We start from the raw sequence: 21,362 nt of genomic DNA on the forward strand, positions 1-21,362 counted from the left end.
GCAGAGGTATATGGGGTGCACACATTTACCACAAAGTGTCCCCCGATAATGCTGAAGGTTGAATTAAATGGACACCCGGTGTCCATGGAGCTGGACACGGGCACAAGCCAGTCCATAATGAGCAAAAAGACTTTCGATAAATTGTGGTGCAGCAAGGCTTCAAGGCCAGTCCTGACTCCCATTCGTACTAAACTGAGAACGCACACAAAGGAACTGATTCCCGTAATTGGCAGTGCTACCATAAAAGTCTCCTACGATGGAGCGGTGCATGAGTTACCACTCTGGGTGATACCGGTTGATGGCCCCACGCTGTTCAGCAGGAGCTAGCTGGGAAATATACGCTGGAACTGGGATGACGTCCGAGCATTTTCGTCCGTCGACGACACCTCATGTGCCCAGGCCCTAAGCAAGTTCCCCTCGCTATTCGAACCAGGCATCGGGAAGTTCCAAGGAGCAAAATTGCAGATCTATTTGATTCCAGGGGCGCGACCCATCCATCACAAGGCGAGAGCAGTACCTTACATGATGAGAGAGAGGGTGGAGATCGAGCTGGACAGGCTGCAACGAGAGGGCATAATTTCGCCGATCGAATTCAATGAGTGGGCCAGTCCGATTGTTCCAGTCCTCAAGGGAGATGGCACCATCAGAATCTATGGTGATTAAAAAGTAACTATCAATCATTTCTCACTGCAGGATCAATACCCGCTACCAAAGGCAGACGACCTATTTGCGATGCTGGCGGGAGGAAAACGTTCATGAAGCTGGACTTGACCTCGGCCTACATGACGTAGGAGCTGGAGGAATCATCGAAAGGCTTCACCTGCATCAACACGCACAAAGGCCTCTTCATTTACAACAGATGCCCGTTTGGGATTCGATCGGCCGTGGCGATATTCCAGAGGAACATGGAAAGCTTGCTGAAGTCGGTCCCGTGCACAGTAGTCTTCCAGGATGACATTTTGGTTGCAGGTTGGGACACAGTCGAGCATCTGCAGAACCTGGAGGAGGTTCTCAGTCGGCTTAATTGTGTGGGGCTCAGGCTAAAACACTCGAAGTGCATTTTCCTGGTGCCTGAAAGTGGAGTTCCTGGGGAGAAGAATCACGGCGGACAGCATCAGGCCCACCGATTTGAAGACGGAGGCAATCAAGAAAGCACCGAGACCACAGAACGTGATGGAGCTGCGGTCATTTCTAGGACTCCTGAACTATTTTGGTAACTTCTTACCGGGTCTTAGCACATTGTTAGAACCCCTGCACTCTTTACTGCGTAAAGGAGATGAATGGGTATGGGGTAAAAGCCAAGAAAATGCCTTTGAGAAAGCTAGGAAGCTGTTATGTTCAAACAAATTGCTTGTGTTGTACGATCCATGTAAGCGTTTGGTACTAGCATGTGATGCATCGTCATACGGGGTCGGGTGTGTATTGCAACAAGCTAATGAATTTGGGAAATTGCAACTGGTTGCTTATGCATCCAGAAGTCTGTCTAAGGCTGAGAGGAACTACAGCATGATCGAAAAAGAAGCGTCAGCGTATGTTTATGGGGTAAAGGAAATGCATCAATATTTGTTCGGGCTCAAATTTGAATTGGAAACTGACCATAAGCCACTTATATCCCTCTTTTCTGAAAGTAATGGGATAAATACGAATGCATCGGCCCACATCCAGAGATGGGCGGTCACGTTGTCCGTCACAGGCCAGGCATAGAAAACTGTGCCGATGCTCTCAGTAGGCTGCCATTGCCTACCACAGGGGTGGAGATGGCACGGCTCGCAGATTTAGTTATGGTAATGGAAACATTCGAGAATGAGCAATCACCTGTTACTGCCCGACAGATTAGAACTTGGACGAGCCAGGACCCCTTACTGTCCCTAGTAAAAAACTGTGTGCTCCACGGGAGTTGGTCTAGTGTCCCGTTAGAGATGCAGGAAGAAATAAAGCCGTACCAACGGCGCAAAGGTGAAATGTCTATACAGGCAGACTGCCTCCTACGGGGTAATCGGGTAGTGGTGCTAAAAAAGGGCAGGGAGACCTTCATTAGTGATTGCCACTGCACCCACCCAGGCATCGTAATGATAAAAGCGATAGCCAGATCCCACGTGTGGTGGCCCGGTATCGATGCAGACTTAGAGTCCTGCGTGCACAAATGTAATACATGTTCCTAGTTAAGCAATGCACCCAGGGAGGCATCACTAAATTTATGGTCCTGGCCCTCCAAATTGTGATCTAAGGTTCATGTCGACTATGCAGACCCATTCCTGGGAAAAATGTTCTTAGTGGTTGTAGATGCATACTCCAAATGGATTGACTGTGTGATAACGTCGGCAAGCACATCCGTTGCCACCATTGAAAGCCTACGGGCCATGTTTGCCATGCACGGCCTGCCTGATGTCCTTGTAAGTGCTTTACCTGTGCAGAATTCAAGGAGTTCATGACCCGCAATGGGATCAAACATGTCACATCTGCCCCGTTTAAACTAGCGTCCAACGGTTAGGCAGAACGAGCACTTCAAACAATCAAGCAGAGCTTGAAAAGGGTAACTGAAGGCTTGCTGCAGACTCGCTTATCCCGAGTCCTGCTTAGTTATCGCACAAGACCCCACTCGCTCACTCGGGTTCCTCCTGCTGAACTGCTCATGAAAAGGGCACTTAAGACAAGGCCCTCGTTAGTCCACCCTGATCCACATGAACAGGTCGAGAGCAGGTGGCTTCAACAGAATACATATCATGATCACGCAAATGTGTCACTTGAAATTGAGATAAATGATCCTGTATTTGTGTTGAACTATGGACAAGGTCCCAAGTGGCTTCCTGGCACTGTTTTGGCCAAAGAGGGGAGTAGGGTGTTTGTGGTCAAACTCTCAAATGGACTCACCTGCAGGAAACACTTGGACCAAACCAAACTCAGATTTATGGACTATCCCGAACAACCCACAATAGACTCTACCTTTTTCAACCCTCCAACACACACACAAGTGGCAACCGACCCAGCGGTTGACCACGAAGCAGAACCCAGCACCCACAACAGCCCAGCAAGGCCAGCTGTGCAACAGCCCAGCAAAGGCCCAACAAATGACTCACCAAAACCAGCATTTGCACCGAGACGATGAACCAGGGAAAGGAAGGCCCCAGATCGACTCACATTGTAAATAGTTACACTATTGACTTTGGGGTGGGGGGGGGTTGGCGGCCGGGAGTGTTGTTATGTATGTAAACCTGTAAATACCATGTCTAACCACCAGAGAGCTTATCCCCTGGAGTCACAAGGGATTGTGGGATCCCTTGGGAGCACCTGTATATAAGGAGGTCTCACAGGCTGGAGAGGCACTCTGAGATCTGTAATAAAGGACTACGGTCACACCTTATTTTGAGCTTGCAGTATCTAGTCTGACTCTTTATTCAAGACATAACAGAAATAGCACAGGTTAGGAATCAAAAGGTGAGTCTAGATAGGGTGTGAATGGCAGAATTAATTACCAGCTGCCACGGAAAAAAAATAGAAACAAACTAAAAATAAACCGGGGTGGTTGGGAGTTTTTGTTAAAAAAAGAAAGCTAGGAAAGGGAACAAAATGTGGGCTGGGGTTATGGTCTGAAATTGTTGAACTCAATGTTGAGTCTAGAAGGCTGTAAAGTGCCTAAATTAAAGATGAGGTGGTGCTCCTTGAGCTTATGTTGAGCTTCATTGGAACAGTGTAGGAGGCCGGAGACAGAGTGGGAGTGGAGCGGAGAATTAAAGTGACAGGTGACCGGAAGCTCGGGGGTCACTCTTGCGGATTGAACAGAAGTGTTCCGCAAAGCAGTCACCCAATCTACGCTTGGTCTCCCCAATGTAGAGGAGACCACATCGTGAGTAGTGAATACTGTACACTAAATTGAAAGAAGTACAAGTGAATCGCTGTTTCACCTGGAAGGAGTGTTTGGGGCCCTGGACAGTAGGAAGGGAGGAGGTAAAAGGGCAAGTGTTGCATCTATGTTTATCCAAATAACCTCTACAGTGGCATTCGACTGGTCTCCTTGCTTGTCCGTGTCTGCCTAACTGACCAATCAGGCTGATTTAATAAAGCAATAAGATAGATATTCAGGATTGCTTCTAGACAAAACACTAATGGCTGTTTTCTTGCTGTTGAATTGCATATTGCAACAATATTTTATTTAATTGCCTCAACTTGCTGAAGCAGCATCTGTGGATGTAATTCCCACACACACTGCGGAGAAATGTACTGTACTCTTCCTTCTTGGCAACATTTAAAGTGACCCATTTCCCATAAGCAGGCATTAAAATATCGGACTTGCAATTAGATTTGTGGTCAAAACTTCCCATTTGACACAATACTGTCAAGGAGATGGTCATCCTTTTTAACGGAGTTAGTTAATGAGGCTTTAGTTGTTTTCTTTCTACATGACGCCATATTCCATGGATGCCGGGTGACCAGATTTTTGAAGTCGATGATTTTAGTCATGGTTAATACGTTGTGCAGACATTTAGTCCAAAATGAATTGCAGATGTACTCCATCCAACAGTAAAAGTATTAACACTTGACCAAACAAAAAATATTTCACACATTGTATAAGAATGCTATGAGTTCAATTAATAGAAGATGCCAAACACGTTCCTAATACTGCTGGGAAAGCCTGGGTTCCATTTGAGGTTTCATTTAGTAGCTTGGCTGGTGCCTGGGGTTTAATAGGAAAACACTTTGAGGGTGGTCAGCTGGAGCAGTATGCTGTTGCCTTGCAGGCAGAGTACTAATGCTCTAATTTTGTCACATTCTGAATACCTGATCTCTACCCAGGTTACCATGAGGTGTTGCCGATTGGAATAAGATACTTGCCCACAGGGAAAGAGGGATAATCACAGGGAGCGTGAATCACAGTCACACTTATGGGCTCAATTTTTCCCTGGTCATTTGCGTCGTTTTTTTGGCGCGCACCATTTTTTCTGCCTTATTTTTTTTCCAAGTTTCCCCCTGCGATCTACGCCACATCACTAACTTAGTTATGATTTTTCTGCGCCAGTTTTTTCAATTGTTCGCAGTTTGGCCAACATTTTTTCCTCTTAGGTTGGCGTATCTGGTCACTCCCGAAAAACCTTCTGGTGAGTTAAGAAAACCAGCGCACATTCACAAATCGGCGCTGAAAAGACGCCATTGTTTTTAAATCGAAGATTTGGAGTTGAAAAGTTCAACTTTTTTTAACCTGTCAATGTAGAAGTGTAAATTTGTTAGATTTCAGAAGTTTTCTCATATTTTTACTCACTCACATGCCACCAGCGAATGTATTGAAGCAGAGCTGGAGGGTCGTAGGTTTGGCCAGCAGAATTGGCCCCGTGCCCGGACACAACGGCTCGTGGCTCAGCTACAAAACAAGCCATGGTGGGGGGTGGGGGGGAGGAGGCAGAGGAGAGAGAGAGAGCGAGGTGCAGATCAGAAGGCTTGGAGCATGGGGAGGGGGAGGGAGAGAGAGGTCACTAGACTCAAGGGGCGGGGGGAGAGAGAAGTCACATGACCTTTGGGTGTGGTCCATCCATACAGACCTGGAGAGATACAACTGTGAACCTGTCCTGCCTGTTTTCTTGCCATTTTGAGCTTCATTCAAAGGTTTAATTTAAATATGGGGACAATACTGACAATGCCATACCTTGTGCTATGTAGGAGACAATTGATTCGACTTCATCGCATCAGGAAAATCAGAGCCCATAGGGTGCTGGGCAGGAGGCCTTACCCACATCGGGTATATCGTGGCAGGCATTCGTACCTCCACGTGAGTGATGCAGATTGTGTCAGAAGGCTGCGTTTCCGCAAAGAAGTTGTAACTGAGATCTGTGAGTTGGTTAAAGCAGACCTGCAACCTAGAAGCATCAGGAGGATTGCTTTGTCACTTGTAGTGAAGGTTACAGCTGCACTTTCAGTCTATGTCTCCGGATCATTTCAAGCTACAACTGGGGATGTGTGCACCATCTCCCAACATGCAACACATGTCTCCATTCGCCAGGTCACAGCTGCACTGTACGTGCGTAGGAATTACTTCATCAAGTTCCCCATGACAGCCCAAGCAATCCATGACAGGGTTGTGGGCTTCTCCAGGATTACTGGCTTCCCCAAGTTACAGGGCTGTATTGATTGTACCCACATCACCTTGCGAGCACCTTTGAAGGATTTAGAGATGTACAGGAACAGAAAAGGCTTCCACTCCATTAATGTGCAGCTCGTGTGTGACGACATGCAGACATGCATCAAATCATGTCAGTTGATGCAAGATACCCTGGCAGCACCCATGATGCCTTCATCCTACGCGACAGCATTATATCTGCCATGTTTCAGCAGCAGCAGCCAGAAGGGTGGAGCTGGCTACTGGCAGACAAAGGGTACAGCCTCGCCACCTGGCTCATGATGCCCCTACGCGTAACCCGGACGGAAGCTGACTGTCAATACAACATGTCACACATTACGATGCGCAGCATCATTTAAAGGATCATTGGCACATTGAAACAGCATTTCTGATGCCTAGACCATACCGGAGGCTACTTGCTGACGGTCAGTTCACTGTTGTGTGCTGCATGCTGCATAACTTAGCCATCATGAGGCAGCAGCACCTGGTAGTGGAAGACCCACCTGCGGTGAGAGTGGCTGATGATAATGATGTGGAAAATGCAGGTGATGAGCAGGAGGAGGAGGAGGAAGAGGACGATGGGGATGAGGAAACCATGCAAGTGCCTGAGGCCGGAGCACGACGGCAGAGGAGGTCGGGCCATCGAGCCCCTTTAACGATTGCTCGAGCCTTGCGCCAGCAGCTCATCCGTGAACGCTTTACTGATGCCTGAGGGCTCAGCGACAACTATTCCACGTGGACATGTTTACTGTTTGGAGCTGTTCCATAATGTTGTGTTGTGTTAATGGAACATGATTCAGTTTTAATGTAAAATATATTTTATTCAAAAGTTTAAAATGTACTTAACTTAACTTTAATAAAATTACTCTTCTATCAAACTTTACTTTAATATCACTCTTTAAGATCACTTAAAAACTTTAAGATCACTTGTAAACTTGTAAATTTACATAACTTACAAAAAACATTTAATTTGAGAACAGTTACAACAGTAACAATAATACCAACAACAACAGCAGCAAAGAAAGGCTGCACCCATCTCTAATCCCCCTTATTCTAAGACCGCCCGCTGCGCTTGGTCTTCGACTCTCCACCACCCCTGCCCGCAGGCGGTGGCACAGTGTTTTTGGGCTTGGTACCAAGCTTATTCCTTCTAACATCTCGGGTACTGCGCACCTCTTGAGGGTGGGGGGCGTCGGTGTCAGGCGGCAAGTTGGAGGGCCCGGCTTTGGGCTCTTCATGGACTGGTGTGGGGATTGCAGTGGGAGTGACAGTTGATTCTGTCAATGGGCGTGTTCCCTTATTGCAGCAGCTAACTCCAACATGCCGTCCCTCATCCCTCATGTTGAGCAAAACTGTCTGAACTACCTGCAACATTCCCTCCCTCATGGTCAATGACGTGGTTTGCACTACCTCTGACATTCCCTCCCTCATGGCCTCCATTCCCTCACTGAAGGTCCCAGATATCGTTCCCATTTCTCGTGTCATTGCTGTTGCTTCTCCCGACAATCCTGCTACCTCATCACTCACCCCACTGATGGCGTCCAGGAGTGATCGGGTAAGGTCAATGGTCTCCACACTCAATGACATCATCTGAATCACATCTGTTAGATCCTGCATCTCAGGAGAGCGTGGTCGAGCTCTCCTTCCCCTCCTTCCCTTGGGTATGCCTCGCTGCATCCCACTGGGATCCGCTGTAGGGGGATAGCGGAAAGGCTTCTCTTTCCACGAGCGGACCCCCTGATATACAGGGTCGACACTCGTCCCAACCCATGTAGCAAACCTCGAAGTTAGTAGACGGAGACGGAAGGCAAGGTTCAACGATCTTTATTCACGAACGGTCCGGGAGCAATTTCTCAACACAGCCGTCTGTGAGTGAAAATGCTCTCCGAACAGCAAAATCATCATCTTTTATACAATATTCAGAGACCCCTTTGCTTCCCCAATACAACCTCCTGAGACCCCTGATTGGGTTACCTTATCAGTAATACCTTGGATTCACAGACCAGTGTTTTCAGGCAGTTTCAGGCCTTATCTAGGGTGACTTCATCTTGTTAGAATGTGCTGACCATGGCGCCTATGTGTCTATGTGTAGTTCTTCAGTGTGTATCTAAAGTCTCCTTCACAGTGACTTATCTTGTATTCCTTCCCCCCCAGAATGTACCCTGGCGGCCTTCGGCTCAGGCTGGTTATGCATCAATGTTATCAGGTCTGCCTCGAGTTTAATTGAGTCAAATGTTTATCATAAATGCCTTTTCCCCTTGTCCTTTGTCCTCTGCACTGGAATGTGTGGGGTCAGCTATACACTTTTCTGGCTAACTAACTGGGTCGGTTTAGAAGTCTGCACTTAAAACATTTATTTTGTATATACCCCTAATGCCAGTTCGATTTTTCCTCTTATGCCCACAACCTTGGAATGTGGGGCCCTGGGTGTGCCTCGCTGCATCACGCCACTGGGACCCGCAACTTCGGAAGGTGTGAAACCATGGAATGTCCCACCAACACTCAAACCACTAGTCACGGAAGGGGCTGTCACCTCCATGAGTGGTACCTCCTCCAAAGTCAGTACAACAGTGGGAGCTTCATCCAGCTCCATCCCCTCCCCCTCCACCTCACCCCCATGGTGATCTGGAGGGTTGGATTGTAAGATGTTCTCCTCTTCAGGCTCGTCCGCGTTTGAATCTTCTTCTGCATCGTCAGGGTTGGCCTCAAGTTCTGCAAAATATAACAGAACAGTCAAATGGTTAGCAGCAGAGGAGGGGGCAGGATGGGTGGCATGAGTAGGCTCACACATCGCAGGCCAGGCAGCAGGCTGATTTGAAGGAACGCAATTTTGCAGGACTTACCCTCTCCCTCGAGTGTGGGCCCCGCGTGTGCAGTACTGATCGCTTTTTTCCAGGCAGAACCCTTCAAAGCAGCGACCCTCTCTTCCAAGGGTGTCAGTGGGTGCAGATTTTCCGGGTCTCCTCTTCAAGTTCTTTCCCTTTTATTATGTCCCACCTTCCTCTGCAAAGATGAAAATGCAACATTTTAGAGAGGGTGCCTTTCTGCTGGGTGGGACATATACAGCTGGTCACATTTACAATTGCAATTGCAATTCCATTAAATAAATGAAAATATTACTTACACTAACTATTTGACCAAGGTCCTGCCATTTCTTTTTACACTGGCCTCCAGATCTCGTAGAGGTCACCACTGCACGGTAATCTTCTACAACTTGGTTCCAGCGTTACTTCATTTCTTTGGGTGGAACCTTTATGTGACCTCTGTTGGTGTCCAGCTCCTGCCATCTGTTCTCAATCACAGTAACTAGTGTCTCCACTTCTTCCTGTAAGAAATTCTTGGTCCTTGCTCCGTGTTGCATCTTGTATTGCTGCAGTTGCGATTTTTCCAATGTGCTCTCACACAGCACTCCTTCTCACACACACAACTGGCTCTTGAAAAATGGGCGATTGCCAAATCCGAGCTGCACTGAGCATGCACGTCCATTGGAACGACGTGAAAAACGTAACTTTTTATTTCCTGCGCATGCGCAGAAGGTGCGGCTTTGTTTTTCGGCGCAGACAGCAGGCTCCACCCCCCGAGGCGACTGGACACGCTGCACGCACGCCGCCAAATTCGAATTAATCATCGGGGAACCTTTGGCAAAATATTTCTTGCACATTTCTGACTTAGAAAAACGGGTGTAACTCTGGCAATATGCCAGAAAAAGGGCTTGGGGAAAATTGAGTCCTATATTCCTCCCAGAAGCTGGTTAAAGCATTAAAGTATATATAGAGCTGAGTGCTCAGTGTAAACCTACTTTTACAGACGTAAGAGTTTTAAAATACACAAAAAACATTGTAAAATAACATTTTAAAAACACAATTTATGGTTAAAAACCCTCCCCATTATGATAAGTTTATTTTAAACCATAATTAAAAACACTTAAAAAAAATTGGAAAAATATATATTTTTTAAATACATAAACAACCTTAATTTAAATTAATAAAAATATTTTAGGTATTTTTTCTATTTTTTTATTATTGGTTTTGTGTGTTTTGGGGGCTGTTTCTCATTCATAATAAGTGGAACTCCAACTTACGGAGTTCCCATTATTATGAATGAGAACATACTTTACCTGATTGGCTGCCCAGAGCCATGTGACTCCAGCTCCAGGCCTGCGCACGTCCTGACGTGCACCGCTGCGATGCGCAGTCAGTGAAGGCCTTAGGACCGGGATCTCGCGTGGGTGCAGCAGGATAAGGTAAGTGCGCAGTTTTTAAAGTTTTTACCCGATCGCCCGTGGGAAGCAGCTGACCGGGATTTCTGGGCCATTAAAATAATGCTGCCGCTGGGCATGACTGCTGCCGTTGATGTGATAAGTATGACTGGGGTTATGAAATAAGCTGCTGACCCTGACGTCCAGGAAGCTGCACCTGTAGCATTGCATTTCATTTCAACATACAGTACAGTAAGTAGGCATAAGGGATTTCACAACCTCAATGACTACTAGGTTTAATAATTGCAGTGATTATCTATGACTGGACCATGCAATTTGAATGATGGAAGATTTTGAACTGACATGTATACTATTGACCTTTATCCGGGAAATCCATGAGATGTGCAATCCCCAGCACAGTCGCCATATCACCCTTCCATTATTACCACTGTATTGGTCATTGGAGACTGTTCGCAACAAAACTGAAATACTTGCATTTATATAGCATGTTATTACATTTATAGAATCACAGAATGGTTACAGCATGGAAGAAGGCCATTCAGCCCATTGAGCCCGTGCTGGCTCTCTGCAAGAGTACTTCAGCTAGTCCCACTCCCCTGCCCTTTCCCCACAGCCCTGCAAATTTTTTTCTTTCAGGTACTTATCTAATTCCCATTTTGAAAGAGGTGATTGAGTCTGCCTCCACCACCCTTTGCATTCCAGATCCTAACCACTCGCTGCGTAAAAAAGTTTTTCCTCATGTCACCTTTGGTTCTTTTGCCAGATACCTTAAATCTGTGTCCTCTGATTCTTGACCCTTCTGCCAATGGGAACAGTTTCTTTCGATCTACTCTGTCCAGACCTGTCATGGACAGACCCGTCTATCAACTCTCCATTCAACTTTCTCTGCTCTAAGGAGAACAACTCTAGGTCTATCCCCGTAACTGAAGTCCCTCATCCCTGGAATCATTCTCATAAATAGTAGCTTATTACATTTATACTGTGCTTATTGCAATTAGATAGCCTTTATCACATTTATATCATGGCTGGAATTTTCCCATCAAAAAATGGGTGGGTTTGTAGTGTGGGGACAGTTAAATTGTTAAAAGTGTGAATCCTGACCTGATCCTGTCTCTAAACCGCCCACTTCTGGTTTGCTGGAGGCGGGACGGGGGCAGGTGACCATCCCGCTGCATGGGGGCGTTACCTCAATTTAAATATTGTGATGAGGCTGAAAACCTCTATTTTCCCCTCCATTTTGAATTTAACGGCCTGTGGACAGGTTTCACACAATTCCTGAAACCTGGCGGTTAAACCGAGAGTTTATACCTACCACCTGGATTCAGGGTCTCTACTTAAGCCAATCCCACAATCGGAGATACCTCATGGGGCCTCCAGTCACCTCCCCAGACCTTTACCCCCCCCCCGCCCCCCCAATGATGATGATGAGGCCGGCCACGATTCTCCGACTCCCCTGCCGATCCTCCCCGATTTTCTCTCCCCCACCTCCCCCGCTATTCCTGCTTGCCTGCCGATTCCTGACCAATCCCCATTGCCTGATGATCCTGCAACCTCCCTCGATCCTCTCTTTCCCCCCTCCTCCTGATTGCCGACCCCACCCCCACACTGAACCCGATCCTCTCCCACCTGCCCTGCGATCCCAAACCCCCTCCCGCGATCCCTCCCCTGGACCGGCCCCTCGCAACTGAGGCCTACCCACCCACAGCCAGCCAGCCTCTCAAGCTGCCTGACTGCGGGCGGGAAACCAAGATCTGACATTCAAATTAACCCGCCTCGGATTCCCCACCGCCCCCAACCCGCCTTCCTGAACAGAATTCCGGCTCGTGTTTTATTACATCTCAAACTTAACAAAATGCTGCACATACAGTTAATTACTTGGAAGGTAATGCATTTGAAGAAAGAACTTGCATTTATGTAGTGTTCAGGATGTCACAAAGCACTTCACAACCAACGAATTACATTTGCAGTGCAGTCCTTGTTAGGTAGTCAAACTTGTCAGCTGTTTTGCACACAGCAAGATCCCAAGAACGTGATGAGATGAACTCACCAGTTAATATTCATTGTGGTATTCATTTGAGGGAGAAATATTGGCCAGGACACCAGAAAAATTCTCAGCTTCCCTTCCAATAGTGCTGCGGGAATCTTCTGAACCACTACAACAGGCAGACAAAGCATCTGTGTAACATATCATTCAAAGTATTTCTTTGATGCTGTTGTCTCTTTTTGCATATGAATGTTTTGGCAGAGATCTAGGGACCAAGTTTCGGGCCGCGCCTAAAACGACGCAGCCCGGACCTGGACGCCCATTTTTCGTGCCACAAAGTGCGCCGAAAAAAACTCACCTAATCTCCGGCTCCCTGCAGGCCCTCTGGAACTGGGCGCGGCGCAGCATGAGCTGTGGGGGGCGGAGCCAGGTCCCTGCGCTGAAAACAGTGCCGGGACCTCTGCACATGCGCGCTACAGTAGGCGAGCATGTGCAGTAGCTCCAGGCGCCCAAAACTGTGGGAGAGGCCCGAAGCACACAGCCCCTAGCCCTGGCCGAATGGCCTCACTGGGGCTGCGTGGATAAGGCTCATCTCCTACCCGACCGGACCCGACTAGACCCCCGCTCTCTACCCCCCCACCACGACCCGACCTCCGCTTCCCCCCCCCACCCCCCCCGGTGACCCGACCTCCGCTTCCTCCACCCCGACGACCTGACCTCCGCTTCTCCCCCTGCCCCCGGCGACCGCGCCCTCTGCTCCCCCCCCCGGCGACCCGAACTCCGCTCCCCCCGCCCCCCGGCGACCCGACCTCCACTCCCCCCCCCCCCACGACCCGACCTCCGCTTCCCCCCCACCCCCCCCCGGTGACCCGACCTCTGCTTCCTCCACCCCAGCGACCCGACCTCCACTCCCCCCACCCCGACCCGACCTCCACTTCCTCCCCCACCCCCCCCGGCGACCCGAATTCCGCTCCCCCCTCCCCGCTCCGGCGACTCGACCTCTGCTTCCCCCCCACCCCCCATGATGACCTGACCTCCGCTCCCCCCACCCCCCCGGTGACCCGACCTCTGCTTCCCCTCCCCCGGCAACCCGACCTCTGCTCCCCCACCCCCCCGGCAACCCAACCACTGCTCCCCCCGCCCCCCGGCGACCCGACCTCCACTCCTCCCCCACCACGACCCGACCTCCGCTTCCCCCCCCACCCCCCCCCCCCCGGTGACCCGACCTCCGCTTCCTCCACCCCGACGACCTGACCTCCGCTTCTCCCCCTGCCCCCGGCGACCGCGCCCTCTGCTCCCCCCCCCCGGCGACCCGAACTCCGCTCCCCCCGCCCCCCGGCGACCCGACCTCCACTCCCCCCCCCCACGACCCGACCTCCGCTTCCCCCCCACCCCCCCCCGGTGACCTGACCTCCGCTTCCTCCACCTCAACGACCTGACCTCCGCTTCTCCCCCTGCCCCCGGCGACCACGCCCTCTGCTCCCCCCCCGCCACGGCGACCCGAACTCCGCTCCCCCCGCCCCCCCAGCGACCCGACCTCCACTCCCCCCACCCCGACCCGACCTCCACTTCCTCCCCCACCCCCCCCGGCGACCCGAATTCCGCTCCCCCCTCCCCGCTCCGGCGACTCGACCTCTGCTTCCCCCCCACCCCCCATGATGACCTGACCTCCGCTCCCCCCACCCCCCCGGTGACCCGACCTCTGCTTCCCCTCCCCCGGCAACCCGACCTCTGCTCCCCCACCCCTCCGGCAACCCAACCACTGCTCCCCCCCCCCCCGGCGACCCGACCTCTGCCCCCCCCGCCCCCTGGCGTCCCGGCCTCTGCTCCCCCGGCGACCCGACCTCTGCTCACCCCCGCCCCCCGGCATCCCGATCTCTGCTCCCCCCCCCGGCGACCCGACCTCTGCTCCCCCCCGCTCCCCGGCGTCCCAACCTCTGCTTCCCCCCCCCCGGAGACCCGAGCTCCGCTCCCCCGCCCCCCCCGGCGACCCAACCTCCGCGACCCCCTCGACCTCCGCAACTCTCCCCTCCCCCCACCGATCTCTGCCACTCTCCCCTCCCCTCACGACCGCTGCGACTCTCCCCCCCAACCTCCGCGACTCTCCCCTTCCCCCCGACCTCTGCGACCCTACCCCCCGACCTCCGCGACTCTCTCCCCACCCCCCGACCTCCGCGACCCCCCCCCCCCCCCCGCCCCCCCCTCCAGACCCGGGACCCAAGACCCGACGCCACCTATCTGTAAATCCAGCCCGAAGTCTTGGGCCCGGCCGTTCAGCCTCCTTCTCTCCCTCCCTCCCCTCTCCTTCCCTCCCTCCCCTCTCCTTCCCTCCCTCCCCTCCCCTCCCCCTTCTTCCCTCCCTCCCTCCCTCCCCTCTCCTTACCTCTCTCCCTCCACTCTCCTTCCCTCCCTCCCTCCTCTCTCATTCTCTCCTCTCTCCTTCCCTCTCTCCCTCCCTCCTCTCTCCTTCCCTCCTCTCTCCCTCCCCCCCTCTCCCCTCCCTTCTCCTCCCCCCTTCTGCTCCTCCTCCTCCTCCTCCCCCCTTCCCTCTCCCCCTCCTCCCACCCCCCACCCCCTCTACCTCCCTCCTCCTTCCTCCCCCTCTCCCCCCCACCCCCTTCTCCCTCTCCCCCCTTCTCCCCCTCCCCCACCCCCCTCCCATCGCTGTCAGAAACACAGACACTGACAGACAGAGAGTGAGAGACACACACAGACAGACAGACAGAGAGATAGAGACACTGACAGAGACACACTGGGGGGGCCATCCCAGCACGCTGTTGGAGGACTCCTGGTGCTGCAGTCAATAAGTAGAAAATGTTTTATTCATTGATTTTTTAATTGTTTTAATTTTTTATTAATTTTTTTGGATTGATTTATTGGTTAATTTATTGATGTATTTATCATTTATTATTGATGATGGCTCTTTATTTGTAAAACTGAAGTGTTTAATGTTTGTAAACTTCTCTTTAAACCCCCCCCCCCATTCCCTACGCCTGATTTGTAACCTATGCCTGATTTTCTAATTGTAGACAAGGTTTTTCTGAGCATACAAAAATCTACACTTACTCCATTCTAAGTTAGTTTGGAGTATGTTTTCACTGCCTAAACTTTCAAAACGGGCGTAAGTGGCCGGACACGCCCCCTTTTGAAAAAACAAATCTGTTCCAAACTGAAACTGTTCTAACTGACTAGAACTGAAGCAAACTAAATGCCGAGAATTGCAATTTCTAAGATACTCCATTCTAAGCCAGTTGCTCCAAAAAAACAGAAGCAACTCAGCCCCTAGGACATATCGGCTGTGTTTGAATGACCTTTGAAATTAGTTGACAATATTCATTAAATTCTGTTGCCGTTTTGCCATTGTAACTGTTGCTGGATTGATGATCACAAGCACCACCAGTAATCTTAATAACTCCAAGCAAAACAAACAACTTGCTATGTTGCTGAAAACCGTTTTTTTTCTCTCTCTCTGCAGCAGGAGACGACAAACTGATGTCAGAAACCCTTTGCATTCCTTCGTGCTGGCAGACGCTCCATGATGATCAGGCAACGAATAATCCATGGCAGATGAACTACATGTTAGTCTCCATGAGTTTGCTTGTAATTGCTTGGAGTTTGGTTCTGTTTCCTAAAGTTTCTAAAACAGGCTACGTTGTATAAACACAAACTGAACCTGATTTCAAAAGAGTAGGATTTAGGAGCTCTAGCTCTGTGTTAGCAATTTAACATAGCAAATATTTGGCTTTGTATCACTTGCAAATGTGTGTTGTGGTCCCATACCAGAAAAGTATTTTAATACGATGCCTCTATCTCTTGCTGCAAAAGGTATCAATTTAACACTTCCTAGCATCAATCAGCTTAGCTCAGTGGTAGTCTTGATGTAAGAAAGTTGTAGGCTCAAGGCCAACTACAAGATTTGATCATGTAATCTAGGCTAACATTTCAATGCAGACCTAAGATTATAGCAAAAATGAAAGTGCACAAGGGAGGTAGGAGACAGAGAGTAGGAAGAAAGGGAAGGGTCTCTTGAATGGTGGATATGACAAGTGGTGTTCCCCAGAAATCTGTACTAGACCCTCAGCTTTTCACTGTACAGGTTGTACCTCTCCAGTGTGGGACTCTTTGATCCAGCAACATTCCTGGTCCGGCATCATTCCCGGCAGGGGGGGGTGGTCACGACCCGCGCTGTGTCCTGGGGCTGGCTGCTCTTCTTCTCCCCGCTGCCTCCGGTGTTCCCTCCTTGGTCAGGTCGCCATGGAGAGGGAGTGAGGAGCGTGGCGGCTGACTGAGAAATGCTGCTCAGTAAGCTTCTGCGCAGAACACGGCCGGGTCGTTGTCAGCAGCGTTGTCAGCAGTACCCGGTAAGTCTAGTGTACTGCTGACAACGCTAGGGTCACATGACCTCCCATGGTCCGGAAAATTCTCTGGTCCGGCATCGGTCAGGTCCCAAGGGGAGGTACAACTGTATATGTAAATGACCTGGATGTAGGAACAGAAAGTTGTATATCAAAGTTTGCAGATTAGAAAAGTTAAGGAGCACAATAAGTTGTGTAGAGATGGGAGCAGGAGGTTACAAAAGGACATAGACAGTCTAAGGGAGTGGGCAAAACTATGGCAGATGGAGTTCAATGTGAAGAAATTTGAGGTCATCCACTTTGGACCAGAGAATGACAAATCAAAATATTTTATTAATGGTGAGAGACTAAAAGTAGTGAATGAGCAAACGGATTTGGGTACCCATGTGCATAAATCACTAAAAGCTAGTGCACTGGTACAAAAAGTAATCAAAAAGGCTAATTAAATGTTGGCCTTTATTTCAAGGGTGGGGGGGTCGGCGGGGGTGGAATAAAAATGTGAAGAAGTTACATGGAGCCTTGGTCAGACCCCTTCTGGAGTACTGCATTCAGTTTTGGGCGCTGAAACTCAGAAAAGATTTGCGCTGCACCCCATATGGTAAAGCACAAACTCACTAGAATTATACCTTAAAGATTAAATTATTCGAGAACAGATTACATAAACGTAATTTTTATTTCCCTGAGTTTATAAGGTTGCTGGGTGATTTAATTGAGATGTTTAAAATGATCAAGGAATTCAACAGAGTAGACACAGATAAACTATTTCCTCTCGTGGGGGCATCTAAAACAAGGGGACATCATCTTAAAATTAGTGCTGGGCCATTTAGGAGCAGGAAGCACTTTTTCACACAAAGGTGTGGAAGACTGGAGCTCTATTCCCCAGAAGGCTGTGAATTTTCACGACTGAGATCGATAACATTATTTTTGTTGGGTAAGGGTATCAAGTCAAGGTATATGGAGCAAAGGCTTGTAAATGAAGTTGAGGTACATGATTTAATAGAATGGTGGGGCAGGCTTGATGGGTTGAATATCCTACACCTGTTTCTATATTCCTAAACTGTGGAGAGGCTGTTATATCTACTAAGCCCATCGCAGACTACAGCAGTTTGAGTGAGCTCAAGGAATGTGGGACTAATAGTGAGTGTCATTAGGAACATATCCATATGGAAGGTGTTTAGGGTATTCCATTGATTCTTGAAATTAATCATCCAAGTGAATTTGGTAATAATGGTTCCTTAGCAGCATCACCTACAATGCTACAAATTCTTCTCATGCATACAACACTGTGTCAATGAGATGCTCCACCATCGGTTCCTTCCATAACCAATGCTGGCAAACATCGATTAACTGGCTATTCATCTCAATTCTTCGGTGGGTTGTTGCTGTGTGCAGAAGGTGGCCTGTTTTTCCCCCATAGCAACAGTTGCTGCACTTCAAAATCATTCTTTGATTGTTCTTTAGCAAATTTCTGAGAGATATGACGAGGGCTGTAAAATTAATTAGTTTTGGATACATTGTGTAAATGTTATTGAGCAATTGTTTATAATTTGGGTGAAAGAACTAATCCCCACCCCCCCGCCACACCTATCCATAGAGCGCCTGATGGAACGGATGGAATTGGCTCCAAAATAATGGAAGGCCAGAACCAAGTTAACCCTTCATGGTGCACTTGGTAATCCAAGACCTGAGTTAAACAGATCTGCACTGCACAGGGGCGCTTGTTGATGATTGGCCAGTTAGCCTGGCTGCTCATTGGACCTAGAGGGATAAACCCATCCAAGGGCTGGGATTCTTCCCACACAGCTCCAAATATCCTTGCCATAATGGATAGGATAATTTAGTTGTGTAAACAGCGTGAAGCTTACTAATGCTGTGCGCAACAGTACCCTGGGATGGGCAATAAATGCTGGCCTTGCCAGCGGCGCCCACATCCCAGGAACAAATAAAAATAACCCTGTGCATTCTTGGGGAACGGGAGACATTGGTTTTTTGCTAACTAAGTTCACTGAATTTGGGTAAGTGACGTTTGTCCCTAAATGGAAAAATTATACTGTCCGTATTCAGCAAACAGGAACTGTACTTGTCTGGGCTTTTTCAGTAGCTTGGCCTTGGCATGGTGGTGGTATCCATGCATGTGAGACACTCAGCTGACCAAAATAAATACAGATTTTGTATCTAAATCAATTTTTGTTCCATGTTACTTGCTGTTTGTTACTCGCTCAGCAGCCCTCTGTTAGCTCTAATGACCACCGCAATGATCCTTGCCTGCCTTATTCTGTAATGGAGGAGTTGAAATCACTACATTTGTCCTACGTGGTTCAGACAAAAAAAGCATAATTTTACATGCATTAGATTTCCAGTGACCATTTCTTAGTTAGCTCATGCTGCTGTATTGGCATTTCACTGGGAAAACATTCTGGCTTGGGAAAGAGAGAGCTACATGTTTATAAAAATCACAAAGGATTAGTGTGATCGCCCATCCACCCCAGACAAACTCAAGTTGAACTCTCTCACCAGCAGCTTCTCTGTTTTAACTTCTCATTCCAGTATCAAGTAAAAACAGGAGTTCAAGGCATCGTAAGGTCAAAGTGGTGACAGGTCTGTGAGTGACGTGTGTGACACAGAGTTATTATCATTTCCTGGTGTTGACCCCCAGGTATTTTCGAAAGCCTCTGATTATGAATTGCGCATCGAGCAGTCCGATGATTAATTGAACACGGGCCAACTACAGCAACTACAGTGGCCAAAAACAACACTGCACTGGCAGCTCGCTCTTTACAGTCTCTGCCTGTGTATATTTTTTTTAATGACGCAAAGGGTTGGGTAGAATTCAACTTGAAATTTTAGACTTGGCATCATCTCTTTCAGACAGTCATGTGCGTCTTTCCTTTTCCAAAGGAAATTCAGGAATTGAGCAAAATAAAAAAATCTGTATTTTTCCTCTTCTGAAAGGACTGGAGGGATTACAGAAAACACTGAGCATGCTCTGTTACCAGAAACTGATGGAGAAAAGCAAAGTTCCTGTTATCACAGCTCAAATACATCTGCAAAGTTAATGATGTCACAGTAAATTACTGTCTATCAAAGCAATAGAGCAATTCCTCTTTATTTATGTTTGTTTAATCACAGCCACAGGATCCCATGGAGCATGAAACCTGCCAAATGTTTTATTCATTTTAATGTCGGCTGATGTAGGAAAAAGGAGTAAAGTCCTGTCCCCTCAGTACAGATTCACACGAGGCATGTAGTGAAGTCAAGGTCACTCTGGACCTGCACCTTTATTTCACAGCTCTGGAATGCTGCACTTGCCTGAGACCTGTCCTTATATACCTGTCTCTTGCAAGTGCACCCCTGGTGATAAGGTATGCTGGTGGTTACAGGTCATATCTTATTACAGTCATGTATAGCATGTTAGGATACAGTTATATATAATAATGTAAGATACATGACATCACCCTCCCCCAAGGTCTTATTGTCTTTATAGGTTCAGTCTCTCAGGTGGTCTACGCTCTCGCTTGGAGTGTCTGAGTTGTGGTTCAGTTGTTTGCCTTGGTGTCTATTTTTCTTTGGGTGTGGTTGCTGGTATCTCGCCTGGGCTGTCTGTTTCGATTGGTGTGATTGTTGTTGACTCGCCTGGGCTGTCTGTTGGGATTGCCCTTTCCTCAGGTTGTTCTCTCTGTCTGTCTACCAGGTGTGGTGCGAGTTCCACATTGTAGTCTGCCTCTGGTTCCGCAGTGTTGTTGGTAAATCTGCTTTTGACTTGGTCTACATACCTCCGGCAGGTTTTGCCATTGTCCATTTGTACTACCTGTTTTCTACCTTGCCCGTTACTGTCCCTGCAAGCCATTTTGGACCCCTGTAATAGTTTAGTACAAACACTTTGTCCCCTATCTCATACCATCTCCCCCTCGAATTTCTGTCATGGTACTCAGTCAGCTTACGGCGCTTTGCCTCAACGATTTCGTGCATGTCTGGGAGGATTAATGAGAGCCTTGTTTTTAAAGTCCTTTCCATCAACAGTTGCGTTGGGGGGATCCCAGTCAGTGAGTGCGGACGAGATCTGTATGCCAGCAGCAGTCGCGACAGGCGACCCTGCAGCGTGGGACCTAGGATTTTAAGCATGCCTTGTTTAATGATTTGCACTGCTCTCTCCGCCTGGCCGTTGGAGGCCGGCTTGAACGGTGCTGTCTTGACGTGATTTATGCCGTGGTCAATTATAAAGTCGTGGAATTCTGCGCTGGTGAAGCACGGACCATTGTCACTGACCAATATGTCAGCGATTCCGTGCGTTGCAAACATGGTTGCGAGGCTCTCCACAGTGGTGGAGGTTGTGCTCGATTTTAAAATGGTGCATTCGATCCACTTTGAAAATGCATCTACAACTACGAGGAACATTTTGCCCATGAATGGGCCCTCATAGTCTACGTGCACCCGCGATCACGGTTTGGTAGGCCAGGGCCAGGGGCTCAGTGGAGCCTCCCTGGCGGCACTGCTGATTTGGGCACAAATGGTGTACCTTCGGACGCAGAGCTCCAAATCCGCGTCAATACCAGGCCACCAGATGTGGGGTCTGGCTATGGCCTTCATGAGAACGATCCCCGGGTGCTCGCGGTGGAGCTCCCGGACAAATGCCTCTCTGCCTCGCAGAGGCATGACTACTCGGCTTCCCCACATCAGGCAGTCTGCTTGAAGTGATAG

Source organism: Pristiophorus japonicus, chromosome 8 (assembly GCF_044704955.1).
Source record: "Pristiophorus japonicus isolate sPriJap1 chromosome 8, sPriJap1.hap1, whole genome shotgun sequence".
Lineage (NCBI taxonomy): Eukaryota > Metazoa > Chordata > Chondrichthyes > Pristiophoridae > Pristiophorus > Pristiophorus japonicus.